The 18,769-nt window shown below is 44.4% G+C and overlaps 1 protein-coding gene across 5 annotated transcripts in view; it reads right to left on the reverse strand.

The window, feature by feature from the left end:
- Window positions 1–18,769, reverse strand: part of LOC142025045 (uncharacterized) — a 128,972-nt gene that overhangs the window by 88,018 nt on the left and 22,185 nt on the right. For 2 of the 5 annotated variants that reach the window (XR_012648588.1, XR_012648589.1), the window contains one exon: window positions 11,099–11,946. The exons of the other annotated variants lie outside the window; for them this stretch is intronic. The gene's annotated coding sequence lies outside the window, so the exon portion shown is untranslated. Of the gene's footprint in view, window positions 1–11,098; window positions 11,947–18,769 lie in introns of those variants that run through there. 5 annotated transcript variants of the gene reach the window in all.

Below are 18,769 nucleotides of genomic sequence, written 5' to 3' on the forward strand. Positions count from 1 at the left end.
ATGATGGATTTCATAGGGCCCTTTGTATGACCTGCTAATTGGAAGTTATAGGAAACTGTCTGCTAAAAAACTTTGGCTGTGTTGAACTTTAGGCTCAATGGATAATCTTCAAGTGCAGCCGTTCTCGAACTGGGGTTCCCAACCCAAAAGGCTGGTGCAGGCGGCTTGTGACTAGGGTCACTATTCATCCAGGTTTTTCCAGCCGTGACCTCTTTTTTGGTCCTCAGATCTTCCTCTGGCCAGATTTTGGAAATACTAAAAGCAAAGCCTGTGACTCTTCCTGGCTTTCCAATCTGGGTGGTTGAAGATCAGTGACCACTGTCTGGGCACCTAGTTCAGATGACAGTGCCACTGCCAGCAGCAGCACAGAAGGAAAGGTAGCATGATGTAGTATTGCCTCCCTTCCTTTTGCACTGCTGTTGGTAGTGGCACTATCTTTGGATCTGGGTTGAAGCAGAGCAGTGGACTTTGGCAGCTTACCCAGCTCAGAAGTCACTGCTACCACTAGCAACAGCACAGAATAAAGGGTTAAATGATATGGCATCACCCCACTTCGTTCTGCATTGCTGCCTGCTGATCTGGGTGGCCTGAGAGCAGTGGCCTCTGACTGGGTGCCCAGCTCAGATGCCAGTGTTACGGCTAATAGCAGTGTGCAAGGAGGGGTAGCATGGTATGGTATTGTCACTCTGAATTCTATGCCACTGCTAGTGGTGGCACTGACTTCCCAGCTGGGTATTCTGAAGGTGGCCAGTACTGTCTGGCCACCCTTCTCAGACATCAGTGGTGCTACCAACAGCAGTGGAGAAGGATGTGCCACCTGGCACAGTATTGCAATGCTTCCTTCTGCAACACAGCTGGTGGCAGTGCTGCATTCCAGGAAGAATGATCAGAGAGCACCACTGGCCAGGTGCCAACCTCAGACAGCAGTGCTACCACCAGCACAAGTGCAAAAGGAAGGGTGGCATTGAATGTTATTTCCTCTCTTTCTTCTGTGCCATTGCTGGCAGCAGTTCTACCTTTCAAGCTGGGCAGATGGAAAGTCAGTTCAGTCACTGACAGCAGCAGAGAAGGAAGGGAGTCCTGGTGTGGTAGTGTCCCCCTTCCTTCTCTGCCACTGCTGGTGGCAGCACTGTTTTCTAAAGGTGGGAGGACCTGGGAATTAGTGGTAATTGATCAGGCAACAAGCCTGGATGACAACCTCGCTATCAGCAGCAGCGCAGAATGAAGGCAGCATGATCTGCTACTTCCACTTTTCCTTCTGTGCCACTGCTGGGGGAGTGCTGTTTTCCACACTTACAGGCTGGAGAGTGGCATTTACTGGTAGCACACCCAGCTCAGAATTCTACTTTGCCACCAGAAGCAGTGCAGAAGGAAGGGTGGCAGAGTAGAATTGCCACTTCTTTCTGCACTGCTGCTAGTGGTGGTTCTGCCTTCTCAGTTAAGCAGGTACAGAGCAATAGGAACTGGTCATGTGCCCAGGTCAGATGGCAGAACCACTGCCAGCAGCAGCAAAGAAGGAAGCATGGTGTGATATTGCCACTGTTCCATCTTCACTGCTGCTGGTGGCAGCACCGCCTTTGGATCTGGGTGGAAGCAGAGCAGGGCCTGTTGGCAGGTCACCAGCTCAGAAGGCAGTGACATTTCTAGCAGCTGTGCAGCATGGAACATACCACTTAGAAGGAGCTACTACTATAAAGTGGGTGCAAAACTGGCTGGATAACCGTACTCAGAGAGTAGTTCTTAATGGTTCTCAATCCTGCTGGAAAGATATAACAAGTGTGGTTCCTCAGGGGTCTGTATTGGGACTGGTTCTATTCAGTATCTTCATCAACAATGTAGATATTGGCATAGACAGTACACTTATTAAGCTTGCAGATGATACCAAGCTAAGAGGGGTTGCAACTGTTTTGAAGGATTGGGTCAAAATTCAAAATGATTTGGACAAATTGGAGAAATGGTCTGAAGCAAACAGGATGAAGTTTAATAAAGACAAATGCAAAGTGTTCCACTAGGAAGGAACAATGAGTTTCACACATACAAGCCGTGTCTACACGTGCACGCTACTTCGAAGTAGCGGCACTAACTTCGAAATAGCGCCCGTCACGGCTACACGCGCCAGGCGCTATTTCGAAGTTAACTTCGACGTTAGGCGGTGAGACATCGAAGTCGCTAACCCCATGAGGGGATAGGAATAGCACCCTACTTCGACGTTCAATGTCGAAGTAGGGACCGTGTAGTCGTTGCGCGTCCCACAACTTCGAAATAGCAGGGTCCGCCATGGCGACCATAAGCTGAGGGGTTGAGAGACGCTCTCTCTCGAGCCCCTGTGGGTCTCTATGGTCACCGTGGGCAGCAGCCCTTAGCCCAGGGCTTCTGGCTGCTGCTGCGGCAGCTGGGGATCCATGCTGCAGGCACAGGGTCTGCAACCAGTTGTCAGCTCTGTGTATCTTGTGTTGTTTAGTGCAACTGTGTCTGGGAGGGGCCCTTTAAGGGAGCGGCTTGCTGTTGAGTCCGCCCTGTGACCCTGTCTGCAGCTGTGCCTGGCACCCTTATTTCGATGTGTGCTACTTTGGCATGTAGACGTTCCCTTGCAGTGCCTATTTCGATGTGGTGCCGCGCAACGTCGAAGTTGAACATCGACGTTGCCAGCCCTTGAGGACGTGTAGACATTACTCATCGAAATAGCCTATTTCGATGTGCTATTTCGATGTAGGCTTCACGTGTAGACGTAGCCACAGAATGGGAAGCAACTGTGCAGGAAGGAGTATGGCAGAAAGGGATCTAGGGGTTATAGTGGACCACAAATTAAATATGCGTCAACAGTGTGATGCTGTTGCAAAGAAAGCAAACATGATTCTGGGATGCATTAACAGGTGTGTTGTGAAGAAGACATGAGAAATCATTCTTCCGCTCTATTCTGCGCTTGTTAGACCCCAGTTGAACTATTGTGTCCAGTTCTGGGTGCTGCATTTCAAGAAAGATGTGGAGAAATTGGAAAGGGTACATAAAAGAGCAACAAGAATGATCAAAGGTCTAGAGAACATGACTTATGAAGAAAGGCTGAAAGAATTGGGCTTGTTTAGTTTGGAAAAAAGAAGATTAAGCGAGGGAGGACATGATAGTGGTTTTCAGGTATCTAAAACGGTGTTATAAAGAGGAGGGAGAAAACTTCTTCTTGGCCTCTGAGGATAGAACAAGAAGCAATGGACTTAAACTGCAACAAGGGAGGTTTAGGTTGGACATTAGGAAAAAGTTCCTAACTCTCAGGGTGGTCAAACACTGGAATAAATTGCCTAGGCAGGTTGTGGAATCTCCATCTCTGGAGATATTTAAGAACAGGTTAGATAAGTGTCTATCATGGATGGTCTAGACAGTACCTGGTCCTGCCATGAGGGCAGGGGGCTGGACTCGATGACCTCTTGAGGTCCCTTCCAGTCCTAGCATTCTATGATCATATGATTCTATGAAGGATTGATTGATATGGTATTGCTTCCCTTCTTCCTGCACTGGTGCTCATGGTAGGTAGCCAGAGCGTGAGTGTTGCTGGCCAGGTGCCTATCTCAGAAGGGAGTGCTACTGCCAGCAGCAGTGCAAAAGGAAGACTTTCACTGAATGGTATTAGTAGCAGAGAGGTAGCCATGTTAGTTTGCACTCTAAAAAAACAAAACAGCAGAAATGTAGCACTTTGAAGACTAACCAAATGATTTAGTAGATGATGAGCTTTCATGGGACAGATCCACTTCATCAGATCAATCTCATTTCCAATAGGAAATGACTGACATTTATAAGTACAGAGGACCAAAAAAAGAGTTGCAATAAAAACTGACACATCAAGTACATAGGACTGAAGGAAGGAGCTAAAGGGAGTGGGGGATGTTAAGTGTGCTGCCTGAGATAATCACGAGCATCAAAGGAAGGGAAGCAGTCCTTGTAATGTGTGCGATAATTGATCTCTGTGTTCATACCAGAGTGTTAATGTGTCAAATCTAAATATGAATTCCAATTCACAATTCACCTTTTAATCTGGGAAGTCAGAAAATCAGCACCACCATGAGCAGCAGTGGAGAAGGAAGGTTGGCCTGGAGTGGCATTGTCAAGCTCTATCTTCTAACCTGAGCAGCTGGAAAAGTAGTGCTAGCACCAGCAGTAAAGGGGAAATAAGGGTGGCATGGTACGGTATTGCACCCTTCCTTCCATGCCGCTGCTGCTGGAGGTGGCTCTAACTTCTAAGCTGGACAGCAAGTGATTACAGGTGCAAGGCAGCCTGACACCAGCAGTAGCACAGAAGGTCTTCTACTTCCACCTTCTTTCTGTGCCAGTGCAGGTGGCAGCCCTGCTTTCCCAGCCGAGCAATGAGAGAGTGGCAGCTGCTGGTAGGACACCCAGCTCCGAAGTCAACATTGCCAATGGCAGCAGCACAGAAGGAAGGGAAGTGTGGCATAATATTGACATCCATCCTTCTGTACTGCTTTTCATGGTGTCTCTACCTTCCAAGCTGGGCAAGCAAAGAGAGCAGGAGCCCAACTTTGAAGTCACTGACACCAGCAGCAGCAGAAGGAAGTGTAGCCAGGTATGTTATAGCCACCCTTCCATGTGTGCTGATGCTGGCACAGGCAATGTTTTCCAGACTGGGCGGCTGAGAGCAGCTGCCACTCCAGCCACCCAACCCTGAAGGCAATGAAAAATCTTGGGGATTTTTTTGTATTTCTGAAGTCTTCCTGGATGGAGATCAGAGGACTAAAGAAGAGGTCGTAGCTGGGAAATCCAAAGCTATGATGAGCATATGAGCAACACTTTTGCACTCACCCTTTTGACCTGGGACCTCCAGTCTGAGAAACTCTGCACTAGGGGATTCCTGTATGACCCCAAAGTCCAATACTGACAGTAGTTCTTGGCAGACACTTTCCCACAACTTCCATGGAAATGGTTGTAGATGCTCAAGGATTTTTTTCATATTTCACATATCTGTCTGGATGGAGGCTGAAGGACCAAAAAGGAGGTCATGGCCAGGAAAACCAAGGTGTATGGTATGCCTGTCATACATCAGCATCCCTTGTATTAAGTGGCCATATACTTCTTTTTACAAAGAAACCTGTTTCAAAAATATTGTGTCTACATGCCACTAGTGTCAGCCAGAATGTATACAACACTGCACTAAGTCTGTAGTCTCCTTCCTCCTGCTTTCTCCTCCTTAATTCCCTGGAATAGCAAAAATGAAACTTAGTCTCCCAGAGGTGCTATGTCAATGCAAAATTCTTTGTCCAGGGAGCATGGCCAACCTCAGGAACCAAATAAAACAATCACGAGACTGGCTTACAATAATGAGATGAAAGAGAAATCGACAATTCAAGTCAAAACAAGTCTTTTTATGGCTTTGCTTTCTGAGCCTTAAGGACACACTCAGGTCATGTTTTCAGCCTTTTCTCTACAAACCTGAGGGCTTGAAACACTTTTTACATGAAAGCTGAAGGTGTGTCCACCCTCTAGGGGTGACATGTAACTGACCACTGCCAGTCCCCACTCACCAACCACTGCAGCAAGCAGCCACTGTTGGCGGGAAATGGGACAGTGGGGTGAAGGGAACCTCCTGGCCAAGAGGAGGCACAGCAGCAGGGACTGAAGTGATGGACAAGCAGGGAGAGCCACTGGCCCCACGTGCTGCAGCTGTGCCAAACCACCAGCTTCGCATTCCAACCCCAGCAGCCACTGGACTCCACCCCCTCCCCACCCACGCACACACTCACTGCTGGTGGGTGGCAGCAGGTGATCAAGGATCTGGCCAGCAATGGAGCCCACCAGTACTGATGGTAGGGGAAAACAGAAAATACAGGAAAATTGGTCCATTTTTTTTAAATCAAGACACCTGCAGGAGGGCTTAAAAATGGGACTGTCCCTTTAAAACTGGACAGCTGGTCACCCATATAATATGACCCCTGCTTGCCTCGACTGACTGATGCAGTAAGCCACCACTTAATTGGCTCACCCAACAAGCCCTCTTCTAATTGGAGGGTTCTGCACAGACTCCCACTGACCTTCTTTAACCTCTGCAAGGTGGCTGAATGTCCCAATGGGTAAAGGAAAGCTGATCACAAAAAGATATTACATTTACAGTCAAGGACATGTGAGAACTTTCTGGATCTCCACCTAGAGAAATCTCATTGTAGATTCACTTATCCCCTGCTCATCACAAAGTAGTAGAGAGTCAGCGCTGACAGGGGCTTTTTGGGCACTGTAAATTATGTAGCTGTGTGTAATCCTGGACAAGATGGAAAATTGATTTTAGCAACCTTGGCAATGTTTTAGTTGGGGTACTGATAAGATCTCCCTTCTCCAGCTTCCCCATTCTCAAACTGCCTTTATACTACAAGAAGCGGTGCAGAGGTTGGAGAACAACCATCCATCTTTGCGTTATGCAGCTGGGAGGTTATTTACGTACTTTGCTATAGTCCCATTTGCACACCTTCTGTGACAACTATTTTATGTGTTCTGTTAAGAAAGCAGGAAGCTGCAATCTCTTAAATTACAGGCCACAGACCTGCAGCAGTTAATCCTCTCTGTCACAGCTTCCTTTTCCCATATAAGTACAGGCACCATGTTTATCCTCAATCTATAACATTATGCCCAACTTTCTCCTCATCGGTAACAACAGGTTTCCAAATGGCAGTGAAATCAGATAATTCTGTCATCTAACCATCCTCCTCCATCAACCAGCACCTGGTGTACTCCAGCCTGTCATTAGGCTCCATAAATCCTCCTCTTTAACCTAAAATGGCTACACTGGACATATTAACTCCACACATTGCACTACAGGCATAGTATTAAGTTCAGTAAGGGTCCCTGAAGGAACTGGTGTCTGCCTACAACCAGGATCAGGGCTGAAATAAAATGCTTTTTTGAGCAATATCATTTCTTTTTTAAGATGCTGAGACAATAGCTTGTTTTTTCCTTGTACTTCCCCAGTCTGTCTGGATACATTTGTTTCATTCTTATTCCTAGACTTGGAACACAGAATGATTTTTTGTTCCGTGTGTATACTGAGACTAGCACCAATGGGTCCTGGTCTGTGACTGGAACCACCAAAGCTATAATAATAGGCAAGAAGTAATCTGCATACAACTGTTGTTTTGTGATCATGAGGAGTGAAATTACTTCCTTCTCTTGCCCTTTTCCTTGGACTGCTGAGATAAAAAACTTAGAAAAGTCCAGAAATTCAGAATGACATCAGCAAATTACCTGACTGTCAGTTCACTGCAGCATATAATTGTAAAACAAAGACCTCTGTTTGATTTCCCAATTTAGATTTTTCAGTATCAGCCACAGTGGAACTGGGCTGCAGGTATCACGGCAACTTTAATTGAGAATTTTGTCTCTCCGGCTATTTGCTTGATCTTTTTTTCTCTATTTTTTCTGGGATGCTGGATTTCTATCCTTTATCCTCCCATCTCAAATAGTGTGGGAATGTATTTGAAGTCCATAACAGCAATCAATATAAGTAACTCATCACTGCATTTGAAATACCATGGAAGTGTCTCCCCTTAAATAAGAAGTGCTATGAATTTTGACATTTTAGTAGTTTTATACCTCCCTCCCTCCCTGCCTATTAATTTAATCAGCACTGGCCACAGGTTAATGACCAGTCTGTCTTCCTTGCCTGGTGTTCTCCTTCAGCAGTTCACAATAACTGTAAAATACATGCACTTCTGAGCCCTGATCCAAAGCTATTGCAATCAATGGCACTCCTTACACTGGCTTTAGATCCAGGGTTATCTGGAGTCTTTATTCATGGCAAAGGATAGACTTGCAAGTCAGTGGAGTATCTTCATCTTCTAGGCTTCTGTTTTACTACAACATACTAGAGGCTAGGAAAAGTACTCTAATAAACCACAGATACAGTCTTTGTGTTCAAATAATTTGTACAAAGCAAATATTGAGAACTGAACTGACTGATTTTAATCTGAATAAATTTCAGAGTATTTGACTAATTTTGGTGGTTTTCTTGGCTAACGGGAAGCAAAAAAGTTTTGTAAATTATTATTGTCCTGAAGCTTGTTTAAATGTTTTTATGTTGTATGTTACTTACATTTAAATTTTTGATTAGACGCAGTCACATGTGTCTTATTTTGACTGGATTCATAGCAATTTGAGTTAGGTTTCTGTCATGAAAGCACTCGATTACAACTTTGACATTAACTAGAAACATATATTCTGTAATAGTCACCCAAAATATTTCTACCACGAAACTTGTTCAGAGTGTTGAAGGGGTGCAAACAGTAAGAAGATGGCAAGTGAGTGGATGTGAATTCATCTCAAAATGCTAATGAATATTTGAACATCTTTTCTAGCTATTCCTGCTCACCCAGCTATAAATGTAGCTTTAAAAAAATGATACAGATCCATGGAAAATCTCTTTCTGTATTTAATAGAATAGTTAGCCACAAGCAAAAATTTATCAGGCTCAGTTTGGATAATATAAAATCAAACCAGCCATTTGGAAAAATCCTACAGAATTGAATAAGGATGAATCTAAAATGAGTGGCCTGACATTTAATAAGCTTTTGTATAAAACTTAATAGAAAGAAGTTTTATTCCTTAGGCATTTTGAACAGTCCTGTAGAATTTTATAGCATAGGAATTATTACTATTATTAAATTTCAGAGGATGATTCACAACTCCTAGGCTATGTCTACACTAGCCCCAAACTTCAAAATGTCCATGTAAATGGCCATTTTGAAGTTTACTAATGAAGCACTGAAATACATATTCAGCACCTCATTAGCATGTGGGCGGCTGCGGCACTTCGAAATTGACGCAGCTCGCCACCGCGCGGCTCGTTCTGACTGGGCTCCTTTTCGAAAGGACCCCTCCTACTTCGAAGTCCCCTTATTCCCATCTGCTCATAGGAATAAGGGGACTTCGAAGTAGGCGGGGTTCTTTTGAAAAGGATCCCCATCTGGACGAGCCGCCTGGAGGTGAGCCGCGTCAATTTCAAAGTGCCGCGGCCGCCCCCATGCTAATGAAGTGCTGAATATGTATTTCAGTGCTTTGTTAGTAAACTTTGAAATGGTCATTTCGAAGTTAGGGGCTAGTGTAGACACAGCCCTATTTTTGTAAAGCAACCCTTTATAGAAAATCCTTTTGAGTTCTATATAAAGGGCCCTTTGTTTTGGTTCTGGTGTTGCAAAATGAGACCCAACTTGGCTTCATTCATCTATGATTCTAGGTGCATTTATTTTCTTCCAACTGCTCTGTCAATTGCTCACACACACATAAATAAAGGTTATGTGCTATGACAAAATATCAGCAAAGGTGCTGACATCTTCAATATAACAGTGATTGACAGTTGGCAGGGCCTTTTTTATAAGAGCACCAGGCCTAAATTATCCCTTTTACCAGCAGGTGGGTATAAACACCCTATATATTTATCCCCTTGACTCTCTTCAAAGGTCTTTTTGAAAAATAGGCTCTAACCTCTGGAGTCTATCAGACCACGAGTATGTGTATATGTCAAGGGGGTATTGGGAGGGGGATATTTTGGAGACCTGAGGCCCTTACAGAGAGCAATTATGCACATCTTGTTAAACTGTTGGCAGATTTTTCAGAGTGTTTGCAGGAGCACATGTTTCTAAATTAAAACAAGATTAAGTATATGATTTAATATCTTCACCTTGTGCTACCACTGCCCAGCACAGGAGGCTTCGGAGGGGAAACTTTACCAGGTCTCTGCTTACTTGATTTCCCTATACTGGCATATTCTAAATAGAGGACCAGAGGAAGTCTTTGATCTTTTAAATGCACATTTTAGTTCTTAGAACTCCGAATGGTAGATCTAGTTTGAATTTCAAATGGAAATCTCTGGGCTTCCTGCTGCCAGGAGTTAAAAACCTCTTGCCAAGGTATCAAATTTCATCAATTCCCATCAAAGTTGGGCTTCCAGCTTTTTACAGGTAGTCTGGGCCATGGCTACCAGAGCAAGAACAGTTCATGAGCATTAGTTTCAGGCTTGTTTGGAGGACCTAGCTAAGTGGACAGAATTCAGAGTTCTCCCTTGGTAACAGCAAAATTTTCTTAATATAAAAATTTGTTTGACCATTACTATTTAAAGTTCAAAACATTGTTTTAGGAAATGCATCCCAATTCTGCAGTGTAATAATTTCTAACTCCTCCAGGAGGAGCCTGTACACAGGTTAATAGCAAGGTACAAGTCAGGATTTTCTGTGGAGACAAGATTTGTATTCATACCATATGTCTTAGCATGACATTTACATTGAGTTATAATAAATGGGTTGAAAATGCAGCATTGTGGAAAGAAAAGGGGCCATCCAATCTGTGTAATGAGTAAGGAACCTACTGAACACAATGAAATAGACTTGTGAACCCTACATTTTTCTATTTTATAAGTCAACTACTGCCTCTGGATTTAGACAGAAACACAGATTTGTTTGCTGTCTAAAGACTGAATGTGAGGTTCTGATTCACAAATGACGGCCATTGGCTTTAGCCTGTGTGTAATCTGTATCTAGATCAGAATTCTGCCCCTCAAAGTTCTGCAGCATAGCCCATCTCCATTCTAATTTGAAATAGGGCTCATTGAAAGAGAGAGATTAGAATGCCAGGATGACCATTGAAAAAGATGAACAAGACTGATTAGAAATGCCTTTGATGCAACCACCCAGGCTTTACCTACTGCAAACCTCAGACACGTGGGCAGAATTAAAAATCAGCTCTTTCCTTGAGTCATAGATACTGAAAGTACAGAACAAGTAGCCAGCAAACCTTTGTTTCACTTACTTATACACACTCACCTGTATCCTGCCCCCTCCTCATCTCCCCAAATCAAACCAAAGGTGTTGATCAAACTAATTGGTTTGTTTGAGCTAAAATGAAATTCCCAACATCTTAATCTAAATTCAAAAAGATACTGTTTTGGATCAAGCCAAACCATTTTCATGAATGTCAGTAAGCCAAAAAAATCAGGGGGTTGTTCTGCTGTATGTATTGATTTTCACAGGGGGATTGTAACTTAATTCATGAAAGTTTGTGGACCACTTTGAAATACGCAGATGAAGCACACTTTAGAAATACAAGACTTTAATGGAGTGTAATGTTGAAAAGCCTGCAAACAACCTACTACATCTCAAATATAAAGCTGTGGAGGCAATTATTTCAGCTGTGTGAGGGTGGATATTCTCCTTCACACATATTTGAAGGTCTGGGGTGTATGCATGTAGTAGCGTCCTTATATACCAGTAAAAGCTGATATTTGTCAAGCATCAGCAGAATCAGAAGTATCTTTATTGCAGATCAGTGTCTGATATAACCTTATGTTTGCTTGGGCTAATACAGCTATTAAGAAATAGTTTTATTACAGTTTTGACAGGGAATAATGGAAGAGGTTTTACTTTTCACTGCCAAACTTCTAACAAATGAGAACTAAACCAAATGCCAAATGAGAAAATATGTGAAGTAGCTGATAAAATGCCTTTAGCAATCCCTCTTAGGCTACGAAGCTAGCTAGCTAGCAGGGGCCTGATGTCAATTCCATTGGCATTAACAGAAAGTCTCCCATTCACTTCGGTGGACTTTGGATTAGGTCTTCTTTGAAGTTGTAAGGCTGCTCATGAAAATAATGATTGCAGGTAATGGCTGCATTAGGCACCTCCAGCACATGCAATTGCAGCAGACTGGAAGGCAGCAAGAGGCCCCTGAAAGCCAGATGTGGTGCATGGGAAGTCATCTTTCCCCATCCTGTCCAGTGCTGCCCACAGCTCAAAATGGGATCCTGCACACAGTGTGACTGTGACCTTGCATACTTCGTACATTAAAAGTCACTGGTAGAGGCCCTGGAATTGAGCTTTACAGTCCTTCTCCTCCGCTGTCAGGCAAACACCACCTCTGGTTGCAGGATCAGCTCCTCTGACTCTGATCTGTTTGTTTTAAATCTCATTTCTCACAGAAAAAAAAAAGAGAAAGAAAGAACAGGGTAGAATCAGTGATACCAACAGCTGCTGCAGGCACAGGGTAAGGTGGAAAGGCAGCCCAGCTCCCTGCCCTGGAAAGGGCAAGGCCAGGGGAGGAAGAGTCAGGGCTTAGAACAATCATCGTCTCCTCACCATGCATAGAGTGGGGCACAATGCTCAGTGGGAATTCAAGGGGTCCCGGAGCTCCAGCCACTACCGCTATTGGGGCAGCTGTTGGAGCTCTCAGACCCTTTGAAATGCCTCACATAGGTGCAACTCCCCCTTTTTGCCCCCCTGGGCTGGTGGCCCTGTGTAGAATCATTTTTGTCTCTGTGCTTCAGTTACAAGCTGGAGGGAGGAAAAGCATACCTAATCAGTGACAACTGTTAGTAAATAATTAATGCATTTACTATCACCGATGCAGTTCGCATCATACAAACAAATACTGTTTTAAAGACAGAAAATAAAACTGATTGTGTTACTACCATATAAGGTGCCACCAGACCCCTCATTGCTTTTACCATATTTTCTGAGGCAATAATTTAAGATTCAATAAAGGTACTCACCTTATTTTGTGACCATGAAAAATTAGAAGCATTTGTCCTATAGTTCCATCCACTGCTGTGTGAGTTGAGGGTTTTCTCCACCTAACAGCGTTAGAGATTACCAGGCCAGACAGGACCCCTGAGATCATCTAGTCTGACCCTTTGTCTCGCACAAGTATCAGAAAGGTAGCCATGTTAGTCTGTATCCACAAAAACAATAAGAAGTCCTGTGGCACCTTATAGACTAACAGATAATTTGGAGCGTAAAATCTCCTGGGCAAAGGCCCGCTTTGTCAGACACATCTGATGAAGGGGGCCTTTGCCCATGAAATTTTACTCTCAAAAATATCTGTTAGTCTATAAGGTGCCACAGGACTTCTCATTGTTTTTGTCTTACACACTTCCCCAAAACATCTCCTTATAGCAGACCTTTAGAAAAAAATCCAGTCTTGGTTTATGTCCCAATTATGGAGAATCCACACAACTTTTGATAAACTGTTTACATAGTCTCGTTGTTAAAGTATTACCCCTTATTGCCCGTCTGAATTTGTTTGGCTTTAACTTCCACCCATAGGATTATCATATCTTTCTCTGCTAGGCTGAACAGGCTATTATTAAATACTTGCTCCCCATTCAGGTACTTATAGATTACTTCAGTGACCCTTTAACCTCTTCCTTATTAAACTGAGTAGATTGAGCTTCTTGGCTTCATCACTTTAAGTCCAGTCTCCTAAGTGGTTAATCACTCTCATTACTTTTTTTCTGAATCCTTTCCAGTTTATCATCGTCATTGTTCTTGAACTGTTAATACCACAGCTGGACACAGTATTCCAGCAGCAGTGATTACACATTCCCTGTTCATTCCTCAAAAGGATTGTATTAGCTCTTCTAGCCACAGCATTTCAGCTGATAATCCACCAGGACACCTGAATCTTTTTTTCAGTCACACTGTTCCACAAGAGACAGTCCCCCATCCTGTAAGGCTGGCCTGCATTCCTCCTTTCTAGGTATCTAGGCTTACACTTAGCCATAGTAAAATACATACTTGCTTGTACCCAGCTTACCAAGAGACACAGCTGGCACGTTACCAGTCACTCGTCCTCTACATTTCCGACTCCTCCCATCCACGTGTCCTCTGAAAACTTTACCAGTGATGATGTTATAGTTTATTCCAAGTTATGGATACAAATGTTCAGTAGAGAAGGACGGTAGCACTGGAATATTTTTAATAGTGAGGGTAAAGTCCCCTGACCTCTGTCCACCCTGAAACCCAGAACTGGGGCTGGGAACAGGGCCATGTGACTAGGAGAGGGGCATCTGGCAAGAAGGAAGGGGGCCAAGACTAAGGCAACAGCTGGGGGCTAGCACTCAGGATCAGGGTGCAGTGGGTGAAGTGGGGCAGCCAGGAACTTGGTGACAAACACAGCAGGCAGGACTCTGGGTGCTGGGTCAGCATCGGAATCCCAGGTGAGGGCCAGCAGTAGAGTCCCTAGGTTCTGAGATAGCAGAGCAGATGCCAGGCACGGGATAGCATTTTATATCCCAGGTGTGGGGCAGCAGCTGAGATCCCAGGTATGGGTCTTGCAGCTGGAATCCCAGGCATGAGTCTGGCAGCCAGGAGTCTGGGCACAGGGTCAGCAACAGGATTATAATTACCTAGGTCACTGCTGTTCCATTTTTAAAATATTGGCTTTCTTGTAGTCTTTTGGAACTTCTGCACAGTTCCAAGACTTATTAAAAATCACCACTAACTGTCCAGAAAGCTTCTCAGTCAGTGCTTCCAAAACTCTTGGATGAAAATTACACAGATGTGATTTTAAAATGCCCATCTTTAGGAGATGCTGTTTAACAGCTTCCTGAGCTATTAAAGGAATGGGAAGAGTGTTGTCATATGATGTGACTATACGATCTGCTTTTCCCCTGCCAAACACAGAACAGCAATATTTATTGAACACTTCTGATTTTTCTACATCATTGATAATTCTACCATTCTTATCTCATAACAAACTAATCCAACTGTTCAGATTTTTTTTGTTCCTAATATACTCACCTCTGCTGTCCATAGACATTTCTTTGTGTATCTTATCAATTTTTTACTGCCCTGAGCGTCTAATTATATTTATTACTATCAACTGCCCCTTTCTGCCATTTCTTGTATGAGGTATTGTTATAGCTATCTTCACTGCACCCCGCCCCCCGAAGCTGGAATATTTTTTAAACAGTATGGCCAGTGGCCATGTGTATATTTGAGGGTATTTAGTGCTGTGTTCTCAAACAATTACCAATAAAAAATCACATTTTTTTCATTTAACTCTGCCTCTCGGCTGATTTGGCTCACAATAGTTTTCAGCTTCATGAAACTAGCCCTTTTAAAGCCCCAGGTATCTATACATTCCTGGTCTGGACCTTATTCTGGTTGCACATCATAAACATGATCAAGTCATCTCTTGCATCTGAGATACCATTATTTTTCATTCTGTGAGCAGTTTGCCTTTGAACTCCCACATGTTGGATGAAAGAAAAAAAGCATGAGTAGAACTGCAGCCCTGAAAATGTGCCAGCCCTTCTTTTTCTTCCTCCACCTCTTCTTTCACTGCTTCATTGACTAAAATCAACTTTGCATCCCAAATTAGTAGAAAGTATTTTATTTATAAGCATTCACATACACTGAATTCAGGGGACTGAACACCTCCCTGGGGTGAGTTCAGCACAGTAAGTGGAATGACACCAGGGATGATTTGAATCAAAGACGCTGTAGCTAGGAAAATGCTAATTTTTTCCTAGGTGCCACATGCAAAGTTTTCTCTGGTCTACCTCAGTCCGGCAGAGTGATAAGTAAGGAGGTGAGATAATGGCTTACTTTAATGAAGCAGGATAAGGGGACTGATGAAACTGAATCACACCCAGTGAATCCTGGGTGAGACAGTGGTACAGGAACAATTTCTGGGGGAGGGGGTGAATTGAGCTGACCCCCACCAACGCACACACACCTTTCCCTGTCACAATCCTCACCTTCTCAACCTGAGGTCACAGCTGGGGGTGGTTCCAGAACCCCAGGCACAGGGCAAATAGCCGGGGCCCAGAATCTGCAACCAAGCAGCCAGAACCCTGGGTGGCAGCAAAGCCTGTAAAGCTGGTGACTGGGGGCCCCAGAGGAGACTGGGCTGGCAGACAAGACCCCCTGAAGCTGGTGGCTGGAACTCCAGAGAGCTGCAAGGTCCTGGGCACAGACTGAACTTTAGGACCTCAACACAGGGTGCAAAATCTGGAAGGTGCCACAACACTCCCACATCACAAGTTCCTGCAGTGTTAGGGTGAGATGCTGGTCTATAACAAAAAGTTTGCAAAAGCGCTTGGCTTAATCTAATTCATGACTCATGCCTCCCCACCCCTGCTCTCTGATTTGCTCACCTTGATAATTTTATTTTCTGATTTGTCAACCTTGATTACCATTTTTGGTTCTCTATGCCTTAAATATTGAGTCTGTTCTGGTATGGCTATGGTCTGAAGAAGTGGGTCTGTCCCACGAAAGCTCACTTAATAAATTATTTTATTAGTCTTTAAAGTGCAACTTTACTTCTTTTTTGTTTTGACAGTATGTAGACTAGCACAGCTTTCTCCCTGTTACTAATCAACAATTTCTTTACATTTAAAATAAATCTCAGTTGAGTTAAGGACCCAAGCAACATTTGGTAAATCTGCTACTGGTAAATAAAATCCGAAAAAATGTGTGCAGAAAGTGCAAAAATTCACATAGAGGGATTCTGCAATACTAGAGCTGGGGAAAAATGATCATCAGGGCTGTGTCTACACGTGCCCCAAACTTCGAAATGGCCATGCAAATGGCCATTTCGAAGTTTACTAATGAAGCGCTGAAATGCATATTCAGCGCTTCATTAGCATGCGGGCGGCAGCCACGCTTCGAAATTGACGCTCCTTGCCGCCGCGCGGCGCGTCCAGACGGGACTCCTTTTCGAAAGGATGCTGCCTACTTCAAAGTCCCCTTATTCCCATGAGCTCATGGGAATAAGGGGACTTCGAAGTAGGCGGGGCCCTTTCGAAAAGGAGCCCCGTCTGGACGCGCCGCGCGGCTGCAAGGCTCGTCAATTTCGAAGCGCCGCTGCCGCCCGCATGCTAATGAAGCGCTGAATATGCATTTCAGCGCTTCATTAGTAAACTTCGAAATGGCCATTTGCATGGCCATTTCGAAGTTTGGGGCACGTGTAGACACAGCCCAGGTGTGATATCAGTGAAGTTATTCAAGTTTTATGTTGCTGAAATGGACCAGAATTACATGCCTACATTATAATAAAGATCCAAGATAAATATTGAAAGAAAGCCAGAAAGGTACAGCAATGAAGGGTCCTGTGGCACCTTATAGACTAACAGAAAAGTTTTGAGCATGAGCTTTTGTGAGCAAAGACTCACTTCATCAGATGCTGGTCATGGAAATCTGCAGGGCCAGGGATAAATAAGCCAGAGCAAGGCTGGGGATAACAAGGTTAGCTCAGTCAGGAAGGATGAGGCTTACTACCAGCAGTTGATCTGGAGGTGTGAACCCCAAGAGAGGGGAAGCTGCTTTTGTATTTAGCCAGCCATTCACAGTCTTTGTTTAATCCTGAGCTGAGGGTGTTGAATTTGCAGATGAATAGTAGCTCAGCAATTTCTCTTTGGAGTCTGGTCTTGACATTTTTTTGCTGTAGGATAGCTACTTTTAAGTCCGCTACTGTGTGGCCTGGGAGTTTGAAGTGCTCTCCTACGGGGTTTTGTATATTGCCATTTCTGATATCTGATTTGTGTGCGTTTATTCTTTTATGTAGAGACTGTCCAGTTTGTCCGATGTATATAGCAGAGGGCATTGCTGGCACATGATGGCATACATTATATTGGTAGATGAGCAGCTGAATGAACCCACGATGGTGTGGCTGATCTGGTTAGGTCCTGTAATGGTGTTGCTGGTGTAGATATGTGGGCAGAGCTGGCAACGAGGTTTGTTGCATGGATGGGTCCCTGAGTTAGAGTGACTGTGGTGCGGTGTATAGTTGCTGGTTAGGATTTGCTTCAGGTTGACAGGTTGTCTGTGGGCAAGGACTGGTCTGCCTCCCAAGGCCTGTGAAAGTGGGGGATCATTGTCCAGGATGGGTTGTAAATCCCTGATGATGCGCTGTAGAGGTTTTAGCTGAGGACTGTAGGTGGTGGCTAGTGCTGTTCTGTTGGTTTCTCTCTTGGGCTTGTCCTGTAATAAGAGGCTTCGTGGCACACGTCTGGCTCTGTTGATCTGTTTTTTCACTTCCTCAGGTGGGTATTGCAGTTTCATGAATGCTTGGTAGAGATCCTGTAGGTGTTTGTCTTTGTCGGAGGGGTTGGAGCAAATGCGGTTATATCTTAGTGCTTGGCTGTAGACAATGGATCGTGTGGTGTGTCTGGGATGGAAGCTGGAGGCATGAAGGTAGGCGTAGCGGTCAGTGGGTTTACGGTACAGGGTGGTATTGATGTGGCCATCGCGTATTAGCACCGTGGTGTCCAGGAAGTGGATCTCCTGTGTAGACTGTTCCAGGCTGAGGTTGATGTTGGGCTGAAAGTTGTTGAAGTCCCAGTGGAATTCCTCCAGAGTCTCCTTTCCATGGGTCCAGATGATGAAGATGTCATCAATGTAGCGTAAGTAGAGATGGGGTGTTAGTGGACGAGAGCTAAGGAAGTGCTGTTCCAGGTCAGCCTTGAAAATACTGGCATATTGAGGGGCCATGCGGGTACCCATAGCTGTGCCGCTGATTTGAAGGTATATATCGTCGCCAAATCTGAAATAGTTGTGTGTGAGGACCTATACACAGAATGCTTCCGCTGATGTACACAGGCGGAAATTGTGGAGAAACAGCATCATTTGCCTCACAACCTCAGTCGTGCGGAACGCAATGCCATCCACAGCCTCAGAAACAACTCTGACATTATAATCAAAGAGATAGATAAAGGAGGAGCTACTGTCATCATGAACAGGTCTGACTACCAGAAGGAGGCTTCCAGACAACTCTCCAATACCAGATTTTAGAGGCTACTTTCCTTAGATCCCACTGAGGAATACACTAAGAAACTACACCATCTACCCAGGACACTCCCTACACAAGCACAAGAACAGATTTATACCAACACACCTTTAGAGCCCCGTCCGGGGCTATTCTACTTACTACCCAAGATCCACAAACCTGGAAATCCTGGACGCCCCATCATCTCGGGCATTGGCACTCTCACTGAAGGACTGTCTGGTTATGT

The sequence above is a fragment of the Carettochelys insculpta genome, chromosome 1, assembly GCF_033958435.1.
Source record: "Carettochelys insculpta isolate YL-2023 chromosome 1, ASM3395843v1, whole genome shotgun sequence".
In the NCBI taxonomy this organism is placed as follows: Eukaryota; Metazoa; Chordata; order Testudines; family Carettochelyidae; genus Carettochelys; species Carettochelys insculpta.